General features: G+C 64.4%; 6 pseudogenes; all 6 read left to right on the forward strand.

Moving 5' to 3' along the window:
• The first annotated feature begins 280 nt into the window (after positions 1-280).
• On the forward strand, positions 281-399 carry LOC142861382 (uncharacterized; annotated as a pseudogene).
• A 3,533-nt stretch (positions 400-3,932) lies between these two features.
• Positions 3,933-4,051, forward strand: LOC142861383 (uncharacterized; annotated as a pseudogene).
• A 3,542-nt stretch (positions 4,052-7,593) lies between these two features.
• Positions 7,594-7,712, forward strand: LOC142861384 (uncharacterized; annotated as a pseudogene).
• Positions 7,713-11,254: 3,542 nt separating this feature from the next.
• LOC142861386 (uncharacterized) lies at positions 11,255-11,373 on the forward strand (annotated as a pseudogene).
• A 3,548-nt stretch (positions 11,374-14,921) lies between these two features.
• Positions 14,922-15,040, forward strand: LOC142861387 (uncharacterized; annotated as a pseudogene).
• A 3,554-nt stretch (positions 15,041-18,594) lies between these two features.
• LOC142861388 (uncharacterized) lies at positions 18,595-18,713 on the forward strand (annotated as a pseudogene).
• The last annotated feature ends 242 nt before the right edge of the window (positions 18,714-18,955 follow it).

The following is an 18,955-nucleotide window of genomic DNA, read 5'->3' on the forward strand; positions in this document are numbered from 1 at the left end:
GAGGAGAGGAGGGGGGCTGGAAGGTCTCCACCTTGGCGGGTCCAGCCGTGGAGGCGCATCGTGTCTGTGTGTGTGTGTTTGTGTGTGTGTGTGTGTGTGTGTGTGTGTGTGTGTGTGTAGACAGCCCCCACCCCACCCCGCCCCGCCCCGTCCCTCACCTCAGTCCTCCGGAGTCCGCCCGACCGGGCCGGCCAACTGCACAGGCCCGGCGCGGGTCAGCGCTATCGCGGGGAAGCGCGGTGAGGCTGGCCTCTTGAGCGGGGCAGGGGCGCCCTCCGCGGTCTAGGGCCACACCACCCCGAACGCGCCCCATCTCGTCTGATCTCCGAAGCTAAGCAGCGTCGGGCCTGGTTAGTACTTGGATGGGAGACCGCCTGGGAATCCCGGGTGTCCTAGGCTTTTTTTTTTTTTTTTTTTTGCCTGTTGCTCTGTCCCCTTGCCGGGAGCGCGGCGGGGCGGCGGTCCGGCGGATCACCCCCACCCTCAGCGCCCGCCGCGGTGCCTGCCGCCCCAGCCCGCACCGTGGGGCCTCCTCTTGTCCCAAGCCGGGACACCGCCGCCACGGGGCAGCATGCGTGCCATCTGGACTGTCCGGTCTCAGTCCAAAGGTCTGGTCTGTGGGAAACGACACGCTGGAGGAAACCTGGAGAGTCTGAGAGGGGAGGGAGTTCCGGAAGGATTCCAGGATGTCACTTTGAGCGAGTATGTGACCAGAACTCGTCCCGTTGCTTTTGGGGTTCTATGGGCTACACGTAGGAATCTCTGGTGGTGGCACTGGAGGTTGGGGGATCCGGAGTCACACCCAGACCTGCTCGACAGGCCTCCTTTTACTTTTCTTTTCGGATTCATGTTCTTAGAAAGTGTCTCTTATCTCTATGATTGCATTTTCTTTTCTCTCTCCTTTCTAGCAGATGATGGGAGTACAAGTATTGAGGTGACATGTGTTGCCCGTGCCCCCCTCCCCCCTGTCTCCTTATTTATTTCTCATTCTCTCCCAGCGTATTGTGGGGGTACCAATGTTCAGGTCGGGTGCATTGCTCTTTCCCCGCCTCCCCCCTCGGGTCAGAGCTTCAAGTGCGCCCATCCCCCAGTCGGTGCGCACCCACCCCCTCCCTAATGGATGTGTATGCCCACCCCCTCCCCACGCCCGCCCGACACCCACCCGATGAAGGTGATTCCTCGCTGTCCACTTAGGTGTCCATCCGTTCCTACCAATTTGCCGGTGAGCGCGCGCACGTGGTGCTCGTGTGTCCGTTCTTGGGACACCTGGCCTACTGGAACGGGTTCCAGCTCTGGCCAGGAGAACACGAGAGGCGCCCCCTCACCGCTGCTCCTCACAGCCGAATGGCACTCCGTGGTGTCCACGCGCCACATGTTACTAATGCACTCCTGGATGGATGGGCACTCGGGTCGCTTCCACATCTTTGCGATTGTGAATTGTGCCCTAACTGTCACCCTACCCCTTACCCAGCCCGTCTCCTCTGCCCCTGCCTGACGCGCTCCTCCCCCGCCAGGCCCGTCACTGTCCTCGGCCCCTGCCCCTGCCTGACCGGCCCCTTCCCGCCCCGGCCCGTCACCGTCACCGTCCTCTGCCCCTGCCTGACAGGCTCCTCTCCGCCCGGCCCACCACCTGGGCCACTGCCTGACTCGCTCCTCCCCGGCCAGGCCCGTCACTGTCCTGGGCCCCCGCCTGACCGGCTCCTTCCCGCCCGGCCTGTCACTGTCCTCGGCCCCTGCCTGACACGCTCCTCCCCGCCCGTCACCGTCCTCGGCCCCTGCCTGACCGGCTCCTCCGTCGCCTGGGCCTTCCAGGGGCTTGGTGTGGACGCTGCTTCCAGGAAGCCCTCCAGGAACCCGGCAGCAGGGCGGCCGCAGCAGTCTGGCGCAGGCATCGCTAAGTCGCCTGCCGGGGACGGGGACGTGCCCCGCTGTGCCGCGGGGGCCCAGCCTGGTGTCTTCCCTGAGGCCCTGGGGCTGCCGCTCCCCGCAAGGGGAGAGCCTCGGAGGTGGGGACCGCCTCCTGATGGGGACGTCCACGCAGCTCTCCACGTCGGATTCCGGGGCTCTCTGTCCTGCCTGAAGGCCCAGCTGGCCTGCGGGTCCTTAGAGTGGCAGGAACATCCTCAAACTGATATTGCGAGTCCGGGGGTTGTCTGCACTTTTGTGCTGGGCACCCCAGGGAGGCCCAGGGGCTGGCTGGACAACGCGGTCTGCTCGGGTGCTTTGGAGGAGCAACCGATGCCCTTTGGACTTTGGTAGCAGCGTCTCAGGTGTCTCTGAGCCCTGCGCCATGTCGGGGAGGAGGCGGGAGGGGCCGCGACCTGCAGTCGTGTTCCCGGGGTGGCACGGCATGTGGCTTCTTCCACAGGCTGCTTGGCCTGGGCTCCCTGCACCTGGGCCTTTGGGGGACTGGCCCTGTGCTTGCCAACGCTTCCTGCAGGGACCCGGAGCTGGGAGGTGGCATCTCCCAGCCCTGGGCCGGGCAGAGCCCCAGCGGGCCATGCCCACAACCTCTCTCAGCACGGGTCCCCCAGAAGGCTCCTTTGGGACCAGGATTCTCCTGCGGGTGACTTCTTAAAGTCTGGCCCCTGGATGGAGGGGCACCGGGAGCAGAGGAGCCGGAAGCGGAAGGGGGTGCCCATGCGAGGGGACATTTTCAGGCCAAGTACCAGCTTCAGCCTGATCCTCCTGGGAACCCCGGGGTGTACGTCACACCTCCTGGTTGTCCCGCTCTGAGACAAGGAGCCGGGCTTCGCATTCCCACAGCAGCCAGTCGTGGGCTGAGGACACCTGGGGCCTTGGGAACTCCCTGGCTTCTCTTTGGATTACCATTTGGAGCTGCTTGGGAATCGTGCCGCCACACACACCCGAGTGCAGGTGTCTTCTGCACAGACTGCGGGCCTCGCGCTTCTGAATGCCACTGGCTCGCCACCCACCCACGGGTGAACCTGGTCAGGGTGCTTTCTCTAAGGAGCCGACTCTGATCCGGGCGGGCTACCGGTGTCTCTGTTTGCTCGTTTCTTTCTTCCATTTCGGGAAAGTCTGCCTTACTGGGTGTGGAAATCTCCTATGCCTTTCCTCGCCTATTCTGTCAGCTTTAAAATTCTCTTTCAGTTGCCACCCTCACAGATGGATTAGGAAACTCTTTCCGGTGCACTCATTAGTGAAATGACCTCAAGGAAGCTCGAATCCAATATCTAATCGCCGGCTTTTAGCAAGTCCACACCCGAGGGTGGTTGGGGTCCAATCCAGCCCCGGGCCAGGCCCAGGCCCCTTGGACTGGGCCACAGGAGGACACGGAGCAGGGTCCCGGCCCCCACGGGAGCGGTGCCGGCAGTTCTCCAAGGGCTTGGGGGTTTTCCAGAGGTAGGAGATGGAGGGGACTGATTTCTTCAGCGCCCCCCAAACCACCCCGCCCCACCCCAGCCATGGGACACATCCCGAGAGACGCCCCTACACTCGCTCCCCTCCCCCATGCGCTGTGCCCCAGCCCTGGCCCTGGGGAATAGGCGGCAGCCCACCCACAGGGCGGGGGCGCAGCTGACAGGGGTTGTGCGGGAGGGCGGCCCCTGGCTGGGGTCAAAGGGTGAGCGCGCGTGCGCAGTCAGCGGCGGCGCGCTGGGGGTGGGGGCGGGTAGGTGAAGGAGGCGAGGTGAGGAGAGGAGGGGGGCTGGAAGGTCTCCACCTTGGCGGGTCCAGCCGTGGAGGCGCATCGTGTCTGTGTGTGTGTGTTTGTGTGTGTGTGTGTGTGTGTGTGTGTGTGTGTGTGTAGACAGCCCCCACCCCACCCCGCCCCGCCCCGTCCCTCACCTCAGTCCTCCGGAGTCCGCCCGACCGGGCCGGCCAACTGCACAGGCCCGGCGCGGGTCAGCGCTATCGCGGGGAAGCGCGGTGAGGCTGGCCTCTTGAGCGGGGCAGGGGCGCCCTCCGCGGTCTAGGGCCACACCACCCCGAACGCGCCCCATCTCGTCTGATCTCCGAAGCTAAGCAGCGTCGGGCCTGGTTAGTACTTGGATGGGAGACCGCCTGGGAATCCCGGGTGTCCTAGGCTTTTTTTTTTTTTTTTTTTTTTTTTTTTTGCCTGTTGCTCTGTCCCCTTGCCGGGAGCGCGGCGGGGCGGCGGTCCGGCGGATCACCCCCACCCTCAGCGCCCGCCGCGGTGCCTGCCGCCCCAGCCCGCACCGTGGGGCCTCCTCTTGTCCCAAGCCGGGACACCGCCGCCACGGGGCAGCATGCGTGCCATCTGGACTGTCCGGTCTCAGTCCAAAGGTCTGGTCTGTGGGAAACGACACGCTGGAGGAAACCTGGAGAGTCTGAGAGGGGAGGGAGTTCCGGAAGGATTCCAGGATGTCACTTTGAGCGAGTATGTGACCAGAACTCGTCCCGTTGCTTTTGGGGTTCTATGGGCTACACGTAGGAATCTCTGGTGGTGGCACTGGAGGTTGGGGGATCCGGAGTCACACCCAGACCTGCTCGACAGGCCTCCTTTTACTTTTCTTTTCGGATTCATGTTCTTAGAAAGTGTCTCTTATCTCTATGATTGCATTTTCTTTTCTCTCTCCTTTCTAGCAGATGATGGGAGTACAAGTATTGAGGTGACATGTGTTGCCCGTGCCCCCCTCCCCCCTGTCTCCTTATTTATTTCTCATTCTCTCCCAGCGTATTGTGGGGGTACCAATGTTCAGGTCGGGTGCATTGCTCTTTCCCCGCCTCCCCCCTCGGGTCAGAGCTTCAAGTGCGCCCATCCCCCAGTCGGTGCGCACCCACCCCCTCCCTAATGGATGTGTATGCCCACCCCCTCCCCACGCCCGCCCGACACCCACCCGATGAAGGTGATTCCTCGCTGTCCACTTAGGTGTCCATCCGTTCCTACCAATTTGCCGGTGAGCGCGCGCACGTGGTGCTCGTGTGTCCGTTCTTGGGACACCTGGCCTACTGGAACGGGTTCCAGCTCTGGCCAGGAGAACACGAGAGGCGCCCCCTCACCGCTGCTCCTCACAGCCGAATGGCACTCCGTGGTGTCCACGCGCCACATGTTACTAATGCACTCCTGGATGGATGGGCACTCGGGTCGCTTCCACATCTTTGCGATTGTGAATTGTGCCCTAACTGTCACCCTACCCCTTACCCAGCCCGTCTCCTCTGCCCCTGCCTGACGCGCTCCTCCCCCGCCAGGCCCGTCACTGTCCTCGGCCCCTGCCCCTGCCTGACCGGCCCCTTCCCGCCCCGGCCCGTCACCGTCACCGTCCTCTGCCCCTGCCTGACAGGCTCCTCTCCGCCCGGCCCACCACCTGGGCCACTGCCTGACTCGCTCCTCCCCGGCCAGGCCCGTCACTGTCCTGGGCCCCCGCCTGACCGGCTCCTTCCCGCCCGGCCTGTCACCGTCCTCGGCCCCTGCCTGACACGCTCCTCCCCGCCCGTCACCGTCCTCGGCCCCTGCCTGACCGGCTCCTCCGTCGCCTGGGCCTTCCAGGGGCTTGGTGTGGACGCTGCTTCCAGGAAGCCCTCCAGGAACCCGGCAGCAGGGCGGCCGCAGCAGTCTGGCGCAGGCATCGCTAAGTCGCCTGCCGGGGACGGGGACGTGCCCCGCTGTGCCGCGGGGGCCCAGCCTGGTGTCTTCCCTGAGGCCCTGGGGCTGCCGCTCCCCGCAAGGGGAGAGCCTCGGAGGTGGGGACCGCCTCCTGATGGGGACGTCCACGCAGCTCTCCACGTCGGATTCCGGGGCTCTCTGTCCTGCCTGAAGGCCCAGCTGGCCTGCGGGTCCTTAGAGTGGCAGGAACATCCTCAAACTGATATTGCGAGTCCGGGGGTTGTCTGCACTTTTGTGCTGGGCACCCCAGGGAGGCCCAGGGGCTGGCTGGACAACGCGGTCTGCTCGGGTGCTTTGGAGGAGCAACCGATGCCCTTTGGACTTTGGTAGCAGCGTCTCAGGTGTCTCTGAGCCCTGCGCCATGTCGGGGAGGAGGCGGGAGGGGCCGCGACCTGCAGTCGTGTTCCCGGGGTGGCACGGCATGTGGCTTCTTCCACAGGCTGCTTGGCCTGGGCTCCCTGCACCTGGGCCTTTGGGGGACTGGCCCTGTGCTTGCCAACGCTTCCTGCAGGGACCCGGAGCTGGGAGGTGGCATCTCCCAGCCCTGGGCCGGGCAGAGCCCCAGCGGGCCATGCCCACAACCTCTCTCAGCACGGGTCCCCCAGAAGGCTCCTTTGGGACCAGGATTCTCCTGCGGGTGACTTCTTAAAGTCTGGCCCCTGGATGGAGGGGCACCGGGAGCAGAGGAGCCGGAAGCGGAAGGGGGTGCCCATGCGAGGGGACATTTTCAGGCCAAGTACCAGCTTCAGCCTGATCCTCCTGGGAACCCCGGGGTGTACGTCACACCTCCTGGTTGTCCCGCTCTGAGACAAGGAGCCGGGCTTCGCATTCCCACAGCAGCCAGTCGTGGGCTGAGGACACCTGGGGCCTTGGGAACTCCCTGGCTTCTCTTTGGATTACCATTTGGAGCTGCTTGGGAATCGTGCCGCCACACACACCCGAGTGCAGGTGTCTTCTGCACAGACTGCGGGCCTCGCGCTTCTGAATGCCACTGGCTCGCCACCCACCCACGGGTGAACCTGGTCAGGGTGCTTTCTCTAAGGAGCCGACTCTGATCCGGGCGGGCTACCGGTGTCTCTGTTTGCTCGTTTCTTTCTTCCATTTCGGGAAAGTCTGCCTTACTGGGTGTGGAAATCTCCTATGCCTTTCCTCGCCTATTCTGTCAGCTTTAAAATTCTCTTTCAGTTGCCACCCTCACAGATGGATTAGGAAACTCTTTCCGGTGCACTCATTAGTGAAATGACCTCAAGGAAGCTCGAATCCAATATCTAATCGCCGGCTTTTAGCAAGTCCACACCCGAGGGTGGTTGGGGTCCAATCCAGCCCCGGGCCAGGCCCAGGCCCCTTGGACTGGGCCACAGGAGGACACGGAGCAGGGTCCCGGCCCCCACGGGAGCGGTGCCGGCAGTTCTCCAAGGGCTTGGGGGTTTTCCAGAGGTAGGAGATGGAGGGGACTGATTTCTTCAGCGCCCCCCAAACCACCCCGCCCCACCCCAGCCATGGGACACATCCCGAGAGACGCCCCTACACTCGCTCCCCTCCCCCATGCGCTGTGCCCCAGCCCTGGCCCTGGGGAATAGGCGGCAGCCCACCCACAGGGCGGGGGCGCAGCTGACAGGGGTTGTGCGGGAGGGCGGCCCCTGGCTGGGGTCAAAGGGTGAGCGCGCGTGCGCAGTCAGCGGCGGCGCGCTGGGGGTGGGGGCGGGTAGGTGAAGGAGGCGAGGTGAGGAGAGGAGGGGGGCTGGAAGGTCTCCACCTTGGCGGGTCCAGCCGTGGAGGCGCATCGTGTCTGTGTGTGTGTGTTTGTGTGTGTGTGTGTGTGTGTGTGTGTGTGTGTGTGTAGACAGCCCCCACCCCACCCCGCCCCGCCCCGTCCCTCACCTCAGTCCTCCGGAGTCCGCCCGACCGGGCCGGCCAACTGCACAGGCCCGGCGCGGGTCAGCGCTATCGCGGGGAAGCGCGGTGAGGCTGGCCTCTTGAGCGGGGCAGGGGCGCCCTCCGCGGTCTAGGGCCACACCACCCCGAACGCGCCCCATCTCGTCTGATCTCCGAAGCTAAGCAGCGTCGGGCCTGGTTAGTACTTGGATGGGAGACCGCCTGGGAATCCCGGGTGTCCTAGGCTTTTTTTTTTTTTTTTTTTTTTTTTTTTTGCCTGTTGCTCTGTCCCCTTGCCGGGAGCGCGGCGGGGCGGCGGTCCGGCGGATCACCCCCACCCTCAGCGCCCGCCGCGGTGCCTGCCGCCCCAGCCCGCACCGTGGGGCCTCCTCTTGTCCCAAGCCGGGACACCGCCGCCACGGGGCAGCATGCGTGCCATCTGGACTGTCCGGTCTCAGTCCAAAGGTCTGGTCTGTGGGAAACGACACGCTGGAGGAAACCTGGAGAGTCTGAGAGGGGAGGGAGTTCCGGAAGGATTCCAGGATGTCACTTTGAGCGAGTATGTGACCAGAACTCGTCCCGTTGCTTTTGGGGTTCTATGGGCTACACGTAGGAATCTCTGGTGGTGGCACTGGAGGTTGGGGGATCCGGAGTCACACCCAGACCTGCTCGACAGGCCTCCTTTTACTTTTCTTTTCGGATTCATGTTCTTAGAAAGTGTCTCTTATCTCTATGATTGCATTTTCTTTTCTCTCTCCTTTCTAGCAGATGATGGGAGTACAAGTATTGAGGTGACATGTGTTGCCCGTGCCCCCCTCCCCCCTGTCTCCTTATTTATTTCTCATTCTCTCCCAGCGTATTGTGGGGGTACCAATGTTCAGGTCGGGTGCATTGCTCTTTCCCCGCCTCCCCCCTCGGGTCAGAGCTTCAAGTGCGCCCATCCCCCAGTCGGTGCGCACCCACCCCCTCCCTAATGGATGTGTATGCCCACCCCCTCCCCACGCCCGCCCGACACCCACCCGATGAAGGTGATTCCTCGCTGTCCACTTAGGTGTCCATCCGTTCCTACCAATTTGCCGGTGAGCGCGCGCACGTGGTGCTCGTGTGTCCGTTCTTGGGACACCTGGCCTACTGGAACGGGTTCCAGCTCTGGCCAGGAGAACACGAGAGGCGCCCCCTCACCGCTGCTCCTCACAGCCGAATGGCACTCCGTGGTGTCCACGCGCCACATGTTACTAATGCACTCCTGGATGGATGGGCACTCGGGTCGCTTCCACATCTTTGCGATTGTGAATTGTGCCCTAACTGTCACCCTACCCCTTACCCAGCCCGTCTCCTCTGCCCCTGCCTGACGCGCTCCTCCCCCGCCAGGCCCGTCACTGTCCTCGGCCCCTGCCCCTGCCTGACCGGCCCCTTCCCGCCCCGGCCCGTCACCGTCACCGTCCTCTGCCCCTGCCTGACAGGCTCCTCTCCGCCCGGCCCACCACCTGGGCCACTGCCTGACTCGCTCCTCCCCGGCCAGGCCCGTCACTGTCCTGGGCCCCCGCCTGACCGGCTCCTTCCCGCCCGGCCTGTCACCGTCCTCGGCCCCTGCCTGACACGCTCCTCCCCGCCCGTCACCGTCCTCGGCCCCTGCCTGACCGGCTCCTCCGTCGCCTGGGCCTTCCAGGGGCTTGGTGTGGACGCTGCTTCCAGGAAGCCCTCCAGGAACCCGGCAGCAGGGCGGCCGCAGCAGTCTGGCGCAGGCATCGCTAAGTCGCCTGCCGGGGACGGGGACGTGCCCCGCTGTGCCGCGGGGGCCCAGCCTGGTGTCTTCCCTGAGGCCCTGGGGCTGCCGCTCCCCGCAAGGGGAGAGCCTCGGAGGTGGGGACCGCCTCCTGATGGGGACGTCCACGCAGCTCTCCACGTCGGATTCCGGGGCTCTCTGTCCTGCCTGAAGGCCCAGCTGGCCTGCGGGTCCTTAGAGTGGCAGGAACATCCTCAAACTGATATTGCGAGTCCGGGGGTTGTCTGCACTTTTGTGCTGGGCACCCCAGGGAGGCCCAGGGGCTGGCTGGACAACGCGGTCTGCTCGGGTGCTTTGGAGGAGCAACCGATGCCCTTTGGACTTTGGTAGCAGCGTCTCAGGTGTCTCTGAGCCCTGCGCCATGTCGGGGAGGAGGCGGGAGGGGCCGCGACCTGCAGTCGTGTTCCCGGGGTGGCACGGCATGTGGCTTCTTCCACAGGCTGCTTGGCCTGGGCTCCCTGCACCTGGGCCTTTGGGGGACTGGCCCTGTGCTTGCCAACGCTTCCTGCAGGGACCCGGAGCTGGGAGGTGGCATCTCCCAGCCCTGGGCCGGGCAGAGCCCCAGCGGGCCATGCCCACAACCTCTCTCAGCACGGGTCCCCCAGAAGGCTCCTTTGGGACCAGGATTCTCCTGCGGGTGACTTCTTAAAGTCTGGCCCCTGGATGGAGGGGCACCGGGAGCAGAGGAGCCGGAAGCGGAAGGGGGTGCCCATGCGAGGGGACATTTTCAGGCCAAGTACCAGCTTCAGCCTGATCCTCCTGGGAACCCCGGGGTGTACGTCACACCTCCTGGTTGTCCCGCTCTGAGACAAGGAGCCGGGCTTCGCATTCCCACAGCAGCCAGTCGTGGGCTGAGGACACCTGGGGCCTTGGGAACTCCCTGGCTTCTCTTTGGATTACCATTTGGAGCTGCTTGGGAATCGTGCCGCCACACACACCCGAGTGCAGGTGTCTTCTGCACAGACTGCGGGCCTCGCGCTTCTGAATGCCACTGGCTCGCCACCCACCCACGGGTGAACCTGGTCAGGGTGCTTTCTCTAAGGAGCCGACTCTGATCCGGGCGGGCTACCGGTGTCTCTGTTTGCTCGTTTCTTTCTTCCATTTCGGGAAAGTCTGCCTTACTGGGTGTGGAAATCTCCTATGCCTTTCCTCGCCTATTCTGTCAGCTTTAAAATTCTCTTTCAGTTGCCACCCTCACAGATGGATTAGGAAACTCTTTCCGGTGCACTCATTAGTGAAATGACCTCAAGGAAGCTCGAATCCAATATCTAATCGCCGGCTTTTAGCAAGTCCACACCCGAGGGTGGTTGGGGTCCAATCCAGCCCCGGGCCAGGCCCAGGCCCCTTGGACTGGGCCACAGGAGGACACGGAGCAGGGTCCCGGCCCCCACGGGAGCGGTGCCGGCAGTTCTCCAAGGGCTTGGGGGTTTTCCAGAGGTAGGAGATGGAGGGGACTGATTTCTTCAGCGCCCCCCAAACCACCCCGCCCCACCCCAGCCATGGGACACATCCCGAGAGACGCCCCTACACTCGCTCCCCTCCCCCATGCGCTGTGCCCCAGCCCTGGCCCTGGGGAATAGGCGGCAGCCCACCCACAGGGCGGGGGCGCAGCTGACAGGGGTTGTGCGGGAGGGCGGCCCCTGGCTGGGGTCAAAGGGTGAGCGCGCGTGCGCAGTCAGCGGCGGCGCGCTGGGGGTGGGGGCGGGTAGGTGAAGGAGGCGAGGTGAGGAGAGGAGGGGGGCTGGAAGGTCTCCACCTTGGCGGGTCCAGCCGTGGAGGCGCATCGTGTCTGTGTGTGTGTGTTTGTGTGTGTGTGTGTGTGTGTGTGTGTGTGTGTGTGTAGACAGCCCCCACCCCACCCCGCCCCGCCCCGTCCCTCACCTCAGTCCTCCGGAGTCCGCCCGACCGGGCCGGCCAACTGCACAGGCCCGGCGCGGGTCAGCGCTATCGCGGGGAAGCGCGGTGAGGCTGGCCTCTTGAGCGGGGCAGGGGCGCCCTCCGCGGTCTAGGGCCACACCACCCCGAACGCGCCCCATCTCGTCTGATCTCCGAAGCTAAGCAGCGTCGGGCCTGGTTAGTACTTGGATGGGAGACCGCCTGGGAATCCCGGGTGTCCTAGGCTTTTTTTTTTTTTTTTTTTTTTTTTTTTTGCCTGTTGCTCTGTCCCCTTGCCGGGAGCGCGGCGGGGCGGCGGTCCGGCGGATCACCCCCACCCTCAGCGCCCGCCGCGGTGCCTGCCGCCCCAGCCCGCACCGTGGGGCCTCCTCTTGTCCCAAGCCGGGACACCGCCGCCACGGGGCAGCATGCGTGCCATCTGGACTGTCCGGTCTCAGTCCAAAGGTCTGGTCTGTGGGAAACGACACGCTGGAGGAAACCTGGAGAGTCTGAGAGGGGAGGGAGTTCCGGAAGGATTCCAGGATGTCACTTTGAGCGAGTATGTGACCAGAACTCGTCCCGTTGCTTTTGGGGTTCTATGGGCTACACGTAGGAATCTCTGGTGGTGGCACTGGAGGTTGGGGGATCCGGAGTCACACCCAGACCTGCTCGACAGGCCTCCTTTTACTTTTCTTTTCGGATTCATGTTCTTAGAAAGTGTCTCTTATCTCTATGATTGCATTTTCTTTTCTCTCTCCTTTCTAGCAGATGATGGGAGTACAAGTATTGAGGTGACATGTGTTGCCCGTGCCCCCCTCCCCCCTGTCTCCTTATTTATTTCTCATTCTCTCCCAGCGTATTGTGGGGGTACCAATGTTCAGGTCGGGTGCATTGCTCTTTCCCCGCCTCCCCCCTCGGGTCAGAGCTTCAAGTGCGCCCATCCCCCAGTCGGTGCGCACCCACCCCCTCCCTAATGGATGTGTATGCCCACCCCCTCCCCACGCCCGCCCGACACCCACCCGATGAAGGTGATTCCTCGCTGTCCACTTAGGTGTCCATCCGTTCCTACCAATTTGCCGGTGAGCGCGCGCACGTGGTGCTCGTGTGTCCGTTCTTGGGACACCTGGCCTACTGGAACGGGTTCCAGCTCTGGCCAGGAGAACACGAGAGGCGCCCCCTCACCGCTGCTCCTCACAGCCGAATGGCACTCCGTGGTGTCCACGCGCCACATGTTACTAATGCACTCCTGGATGGATGGGCACTCGGGTCGCTTCCACATCTTTGCGATTGTGAATTGTGCCCTAACTGTCACCCTACCCCTTACCCAGCCCGTCTCCTCTGCCCCTGCCTGACGCGCTCCTCCCCCGCCAGGCCCGTCACTGTCCTCGGCCCCTGCCCCTGCCTGACCGGCCCCTTCCCGCCCCGGCCCGTCACCGTCACCGTCCTCTGCCCCTGCCTGACAGGCTCCTCTCCGCCCGGCCCACCACCTGGGCCACTGCCTGACTCGCTCCTCCCCGGCCAGGCCCGTCACTGTCCTGGGCCCCCGCCTGACCGGCTCCTTCCCGCCCGGCCTGTCACCGTCCTCGGCCCCTGCCTGACACGCTCCTCCCCGCCCGTCACCGTCCTCGGCCCCTGCCTGACCGGCTCCTCCGTCGCCTGGGCCTTCCAGGGGCTTGGTGTGGACGCTGCTTCCAGGAAGCCCTCCAGGAACCCGGCAGCAGGGCGGCCGCAGCAGTCTGGCGCAGGCATCGCTAAGTCGCCTGCCGGGGACGGGGACGTGCCCCGCTGTGCCGCGGGGGCCCAGCCTGGTGTCTTCCCTGAGGCCCTGGGGCTGCCGCTCCCCGCAAGGGGAGAGCCTCGGAGGTGGGGACCGCCTCCTGATGGGGACGTCCACGCAGCTCTCCACGTCGGATTCCGGGGCTCTCTGTCCTGCCTGAAGGCCCAGCTGGCCTGCGGGTCCTTAGAGTGGCAGGAACATCCTCAAACTGATATTGCGAGTCCGGGGGTTGTCTGCACTTTTGTGCTGGGCACCCCAGGGAGGCCCAGGGGCTGGCTGGACAACGCGGTCTGCTCGGGTGCTTTGGAGGAGCAACCGATGCCCTTTGGACTTTGGTAGCAGCGTCTCAGGTGTCTCTGAGCCCTGCGCCATGTCGGGGAGGAGGCGGGAGGGGCCGCGACCTGCAGTCGTGTTCCCGGGGTGGCACGGCATGTGGCTTCTTCCACAGGCTGCTTGGCCTGGGCTCCCTGCACCTGGGCCTTTGGGGGACTGGCCCTGTGCTTGCCAACGCTTCCTGCAGGGACCCGGAGCTGGGAGGTGGCATCTCCCAGCCCTGGGCCGGGCAGAGCCCCAGCGGGCCATGCCCACAACCTCTCTCAGCACGGGTCCCCCAGAAGGCTCCTTTGGGACCAGGATTCTCCTGCGGGTGACTTCTTAAAGTCTGGCCCCTGGATGGAGGGGCACCGGGAGCAGAGGAGCCGGAAGCGGAAGGGGGTGCCCATGCGAGGGGACATTTTCAGGCCAAGTACCAGCTTCAGCCTGATCCTCCTGGGAACCCCGGGGTGTACGTCACACCTCCTGGTTGTCCCGCTCTGAGACAAGGAGCCGGGCTTCGCATTCCCACAGCAGCCAGTCGTGGGCTGAGGACACCTGGGGCCTTGGGAACTCCCTGGCTTCTCTTTGGATTACCATTTGGAGCTGCTTGGGAATCGTGCCGCCACACACACCCGAGTGCAGGTGTCTTCTGCACAGACTGCGGGCCTCGCGCTTCTGAATGCCACTGGCTCGCCACCCACCCACGGGTGAACCTGGTCAGGGTGCTTTCTCTAAGGAGCCGACTCTGATCCGGGCGGGCTACCGGTGTCTCTGTTTGCTCGTTTCTTTCTTCCATTTCGGGAAAGTCTGCCTTACTGGGTGTGGAAATCTCCTATGCCTTTCCTCGCCTATTCTGTCAGCTTTAAAATTCTCTTTCAGTTGCCACCCTCACAGATGGATTAGGAAACTCTTTCCGGTGCACTCATTAGTGAAATGACCTCAAGGAAGCTCGAATCCAATATCTAATCGCCGGCTTTTAGCAAGTCCACACCCGAGGGTGGTTGGGGTCCAATCCAGCCCCGGGCCAGGCCCAGGCCCCTTGGACTGGGCCACAGGAGGACACGGAGCAGGGTCCCGGCCCCCACGGGAGCGGTGCCGGCAGTTCTCCAAGGGCTTGGGGGTTTTCCAGAGGTAGGAGATGGAGGGGACTGATTTCTTCAGCGCCCCCCAAACCACCCCGCCCCACCCCAGCCATGGGACACATCCCGAGAGACGCCCCTACACTCGCTCCCCTCCCCCATGCGCTGTGCCCCAGCCCTGGCCCTGGGGAATAGGCGGCAGCCCACCCACAGGGCGGGGGCGCAGCTGACAGGGGTTGTGCGGGAGGGCGGCCCCTGGCTGGGGTCAAAGGGTGAGCGCGCGTGCGCAGTCAGCGGCGGCGCGCTGGGGGTGGGGGCGGGTAGGTGAAGGAGGCGAGGTGAGGAGAGGAGGGGGGCTGGAAGGTCTCCACCTTGGCGGGTCCAGCCGTGGAGGCGCATCGTGTCTGTGTGTGTGTGTTTGTGTGTGTGTGTGTGTGTGTGTGTGTGTGTGTGTGTGTGTGTAGACAGCCCCCACCCCACCCCGCCCCGCCCCGTCCCTCACCTCAGTCCTCCGGAGTCCGCCCGACCGGGCCGGCCAACTGCACAGGCCCGGCGCGGGTCAGCGCTATCGCGGGGAAGCGCGGTGAGGCTGGCCTCTAGAGCGGGGCAGGGGCGCCCTCCGCGGTCTAGGGCCACACCACCCCGAACGCGCCCCATCTCGTCTGATCTCCGAAGCTAAGCAGCGTCGGGCCTGGTTAGTACTTGGATGGGAGACCGCCTGGGAATCCCGGGTGTCCTAGGCTTTTTTTTTTTTTTTTTTTTTTTTTTTTTGCCTGTTGCTCTGTCCCCTTGCCGGGAGCGCGGCGGGGCGGCGGTCCGGCGGATCACCCCCACCCTCAGCGCCCGCCGCGGTGCCTGCCGCCCCAGCCCGCACCGTGGGGCCTCCTCTTGTCCCAAGCCGGGACACCGCCGCCACGGGGCAGCATGCGTGCCATCTGGACTGTCCGGTCTCAGTCCAAAGGTCTGGTCTGTGGGAAACGACACGCTGGAGGAAACCTGGAGAGTCTGAGAGGGGAGGGAGTTCCGGAAGGATTCCAGGATGTCACTTTGAGCGAGTATGTGACCAGAACTCGTCCCGTTGCTTTTGGGGTTCTATGGGCTACACGTAGGAATCTCTGGTGGTGGCACTGGAGGTTGGGGGATCCGGAGTCACACCCAGACCTGCTCGACAGGCCTCCTTTTACTTTTCTTTTCGGATTCATGTTCTTAGAAAGTGTCTCTTATCTCTATGATTGCATTTTCTTTTCTCTCTCCTTTCTAGCAGATGATGGGAGTACAAGTATTGAGGTGACATGTGTTGCCCGTGCCCCCCTCCCCCCTGTCTCCTTATTTATTTCTCATTCTCTCCCAGCGTATTGTGGGGGTACCAATGTTCAGGTCGGGTGCATTGCTCTTTCCCCGCCTCCCCCCTCGGGTCAGAGCTTCAAGTGCGCCCATCCCCCAGTCGGTGCGCACCCACCCCCTCCCTAATGGATGTGTATGCCCACCCCCTCCCCACGCCCGCCCGACACCCACCCGATGAAGGTGATTCCTCGCTGTCCACTTAGGTGTCCATCCGTTCCTACCAATTAATTTGCCGGTGAGCGCGCGCACGTGGTGCTCGTGTGTCCGTTCTTGGGACACCTGGCCTACTGGAACGGGTTCCAGCTCTGGCCAGGAGAACACGAGAGGCGCCCCCTCACCGCTGCTCCTCACAGCCGAATGGCACTCCGTGGTGTCCACGCGCCACATGTTACTAATGCACTCCTGGATGGATGGGCACTCGGGTCGCTTCCACATCTTTGCGATTGTGAATTGTGCCCTAACTGTCACCCTACCCCTTACCCAGCCCGTCTCCTCTGCCCCTGCCTGACGCGCTCCTCCCCCGCCAGGCCCGTCACTGTCCTCGGCCCCTGCCCCTGCCTGACCGGCCCCTTCCCGCCCCGGCCCGTCACCGTCACCGTCCTCTGCCCCTGCCTGACAGGCTCCTCTCCGCCCGGCCCACCACCTGGGCCACTGCCTGACTCGCTCCTCCCCGGCCAGGCCCGTCACTGTCCTGGGCCCCCGCCTGACCGGCTCCTTCCCGCCCGGCCTGTCACCGTCCTCGGCCCCTGCCTGACACGCTCCTCCCCGCCCGTCACCGTCCTCGGCCCCTGCCTGACCGGCTCCTCCGTCGCCTGGGCCTTCCAGGGGCTTGGTGTGGACGCTGCTTCCAGGAAGCCCTCCAGGAACCCGGCAGCAGGGCGGCCGCAGCAGTCTGGCGCAGGCATCGCTAAGTCGCCTGCCGGGGACGGGGACGTGCCCCGCTGTGCCGCGGGGGCCCAGCCTGGTGTCTTCCCTGAGGCCCTGGGGCTGCCGCTCCCCGCAAGGGGAGAGCCTCGGAGGTGGGGACCGCCTCCTGATGGGGACGTCCACGCAGCTCTCCACGTCGGATTCCGGGGCTCTCTGTCCTGCCTGAAGGCCCAGCTGGCCTGCGGGTCCTTAGAGTGGCAGGAACATCCTCAAACTGATATTGCGAGTCCGGGGGTTGTCTGCACTTTTGTGCTGGGCACCCCAGGGAGGCCCAGGGGCTGGCTGGACAACGCGGTCTGCTCGGGTGCTTTGGAGGAGCAACCGATGCCCTTTGGACTTTGGTAGCAGCGTCTCAGGTGTCTCTGAGCCCTGCGCCATGTCGGGGAGGAGGCGGGAGGGGCCGCGACCTGCAGTCGTGTTCCCGGGGTGGCACGGCATGTGGCTTCTTCCACAGGCTGCTTGGCCTGGGCTCCCTGCACCTGGGCCTTTGGGGGACTGGCCCTGTGCTTGCCAACGCTTCCTGCAGGGACCCGGAGCTGGGAGGTGGCATCTCCCAGCCCTGGGCCGGGCAGAGCCCCAGCGGGCCATGCCCACAACCTCTCTCAGCACGGGTCCCCCAGAAGGCTCCTTTGGGACCAGGATTCTCCTGCGGGTGACTTCTTAAAGTCTGGCCCCTGGATGGAGGGGCACCGGGAGCAGAGGAGCCGGAAGCGGAAGGGGGTGCCCATGCGAGGGGACATTTTCAGGCCAAGTACCAGCTTCAGCCTGATCCTCCTGGGAACCCCGGGGTGTACGTCACACCTCCTGGTTGTCCCGCTCTGAGACAAGGAGCCGGGCTTCGCATTCCCACAGCAGCCAGTCGTGGGCTGAGGACACCTGGGGCCTTGGGAACTCCCTGGCTTCTCTTTGGATTACCATTTGGAGCTGCTTGGGAATCGTGCCGCCACACACACCCGAGTGCAGGTGTCTTCTGCACAGACTGCGGGCCTCGCGCTTCTGAATGCCACTGGCTCGCCACCCACCCACGGGTGAACCTGGTCAGGGTGCTTTCTCTAAGGAGCCGACTCTGATCCGGGCGGGCTACCGGTGTCTCTGTTTGCTCGTTTCTTTCTTCCATTTCGGGAAAGTCTGCCTTACTGGGTGTGGAAATCTCCTATGCCTTTCCTCGCCTATTCTGTCAGCTTTAAAATTCTCTTTCAGTTGCCACCCTCACAGATGGATTAGGAAACTCTTTCCGGTGCACTCATTAGTGAAATGACCTCAAGGAAGCTCGAATCCAATATCTAATCGCCGGCTTTTAGCAAGTCCACACCCGAGGGTGGTTGGGGTCCAATCCAGCCCCGGGCCAGGCCCAGGCCCCTTGGACTGGGCCACAGGAGGACACGGAGCAGGGTCCCGGCCCCCACGGGAGCGGTGCCGGCAGTTCTCCAAGGGCTTGGGGGTTTTCCAGAGGTAGGAGATGGAGGGGACTGATTTCTTCAGCGCCCCCCAAACCACCCCGCCCCACCCCAGCCATGGGACACATCCCGAGAGACGCCCCTACACTCGCTCCCCTCCCCCATGCGCTGTGCCCCAGCCCTGGCCCTGGGGAATAGGCGGCAGCCCACCCACAGGGCGGGGGCGCAGCTGACAGGGGTTGTGCGGGAGGGCGGCCCCTGGCTGGGGTCAAAGGGTGAGCGCGCGTGCGCAGTCAGCGGCGGCGCGCTGGGGGTGGGGGCGGGTAGGTGAAGGAGGCGAGGTGAGGAGAGGAGGGGGGCTGGAAGGTCTCCACCTTGGCGGGTCCAGCCGTGGAGGCGCATCGTGTCTGTGTGTGTGTGTTTGTGTGTGTGTGTGTGTGTGTGTGTGTGTGTGTGTGTGTGTGTGTAGACAGCCCCCACCCCACCCCGCCCCGCCCCGTCCCTCACCTCAGTCCTCCGGAGTCCGCCCGACCGGGCCGGCCAACTGCACAGGCCCGGCGCGGGTCAGCGCTATCGCGGGGAAGCGCGGTGAGGCTGGCCTCTTGAGCGGGGCAGGGGCGCCCTCCGCGGTCTAGGGCCACACCACCCCGAACGCGCCCCATCTCGTCTGATCTCCGAAGCTAAGCAGCGTCGGGCCTGGTTAGTACTTGGATGGGAGACCGCCTGGGAATCCCGGGTGTCCTAGGCTTTTTTTTTTTTTTTTTTTTTTTTTTTTTGCCTGTTGCTCTGTCCCCTTGCCGGGAGCGCGGCGGGGCGGCGGTCCGGCGGATCACCCCCACCCTCAGCGCCCGCCGCGGTGCCTGCCGCCCCAGCCCGCACCGTGGGGCCTCCTCTTGTCCCAAGCCGGGACACCGCCGCCACGGGGCAGCATGCGTGCCATCTGGACTGTCCGGTCTCAGTCCAAAGGTCTGGTCTGTGGGAAACGACACG

This window comes from Microcebus murinus, chromosome 16 (assembly GCF_040939455.1).
Source record: "Microcebus murinus isolate Inina chromosome 16, M.murinus_Inina_mat1.0, whole genome shotgun sequence".
Classification (NCBI taxonomy): Eukaryota; Metazoa; Chordata; class Mammalia; order Primates; family Cheirogaleidae; genus Microcebus; species Microcebus murinus.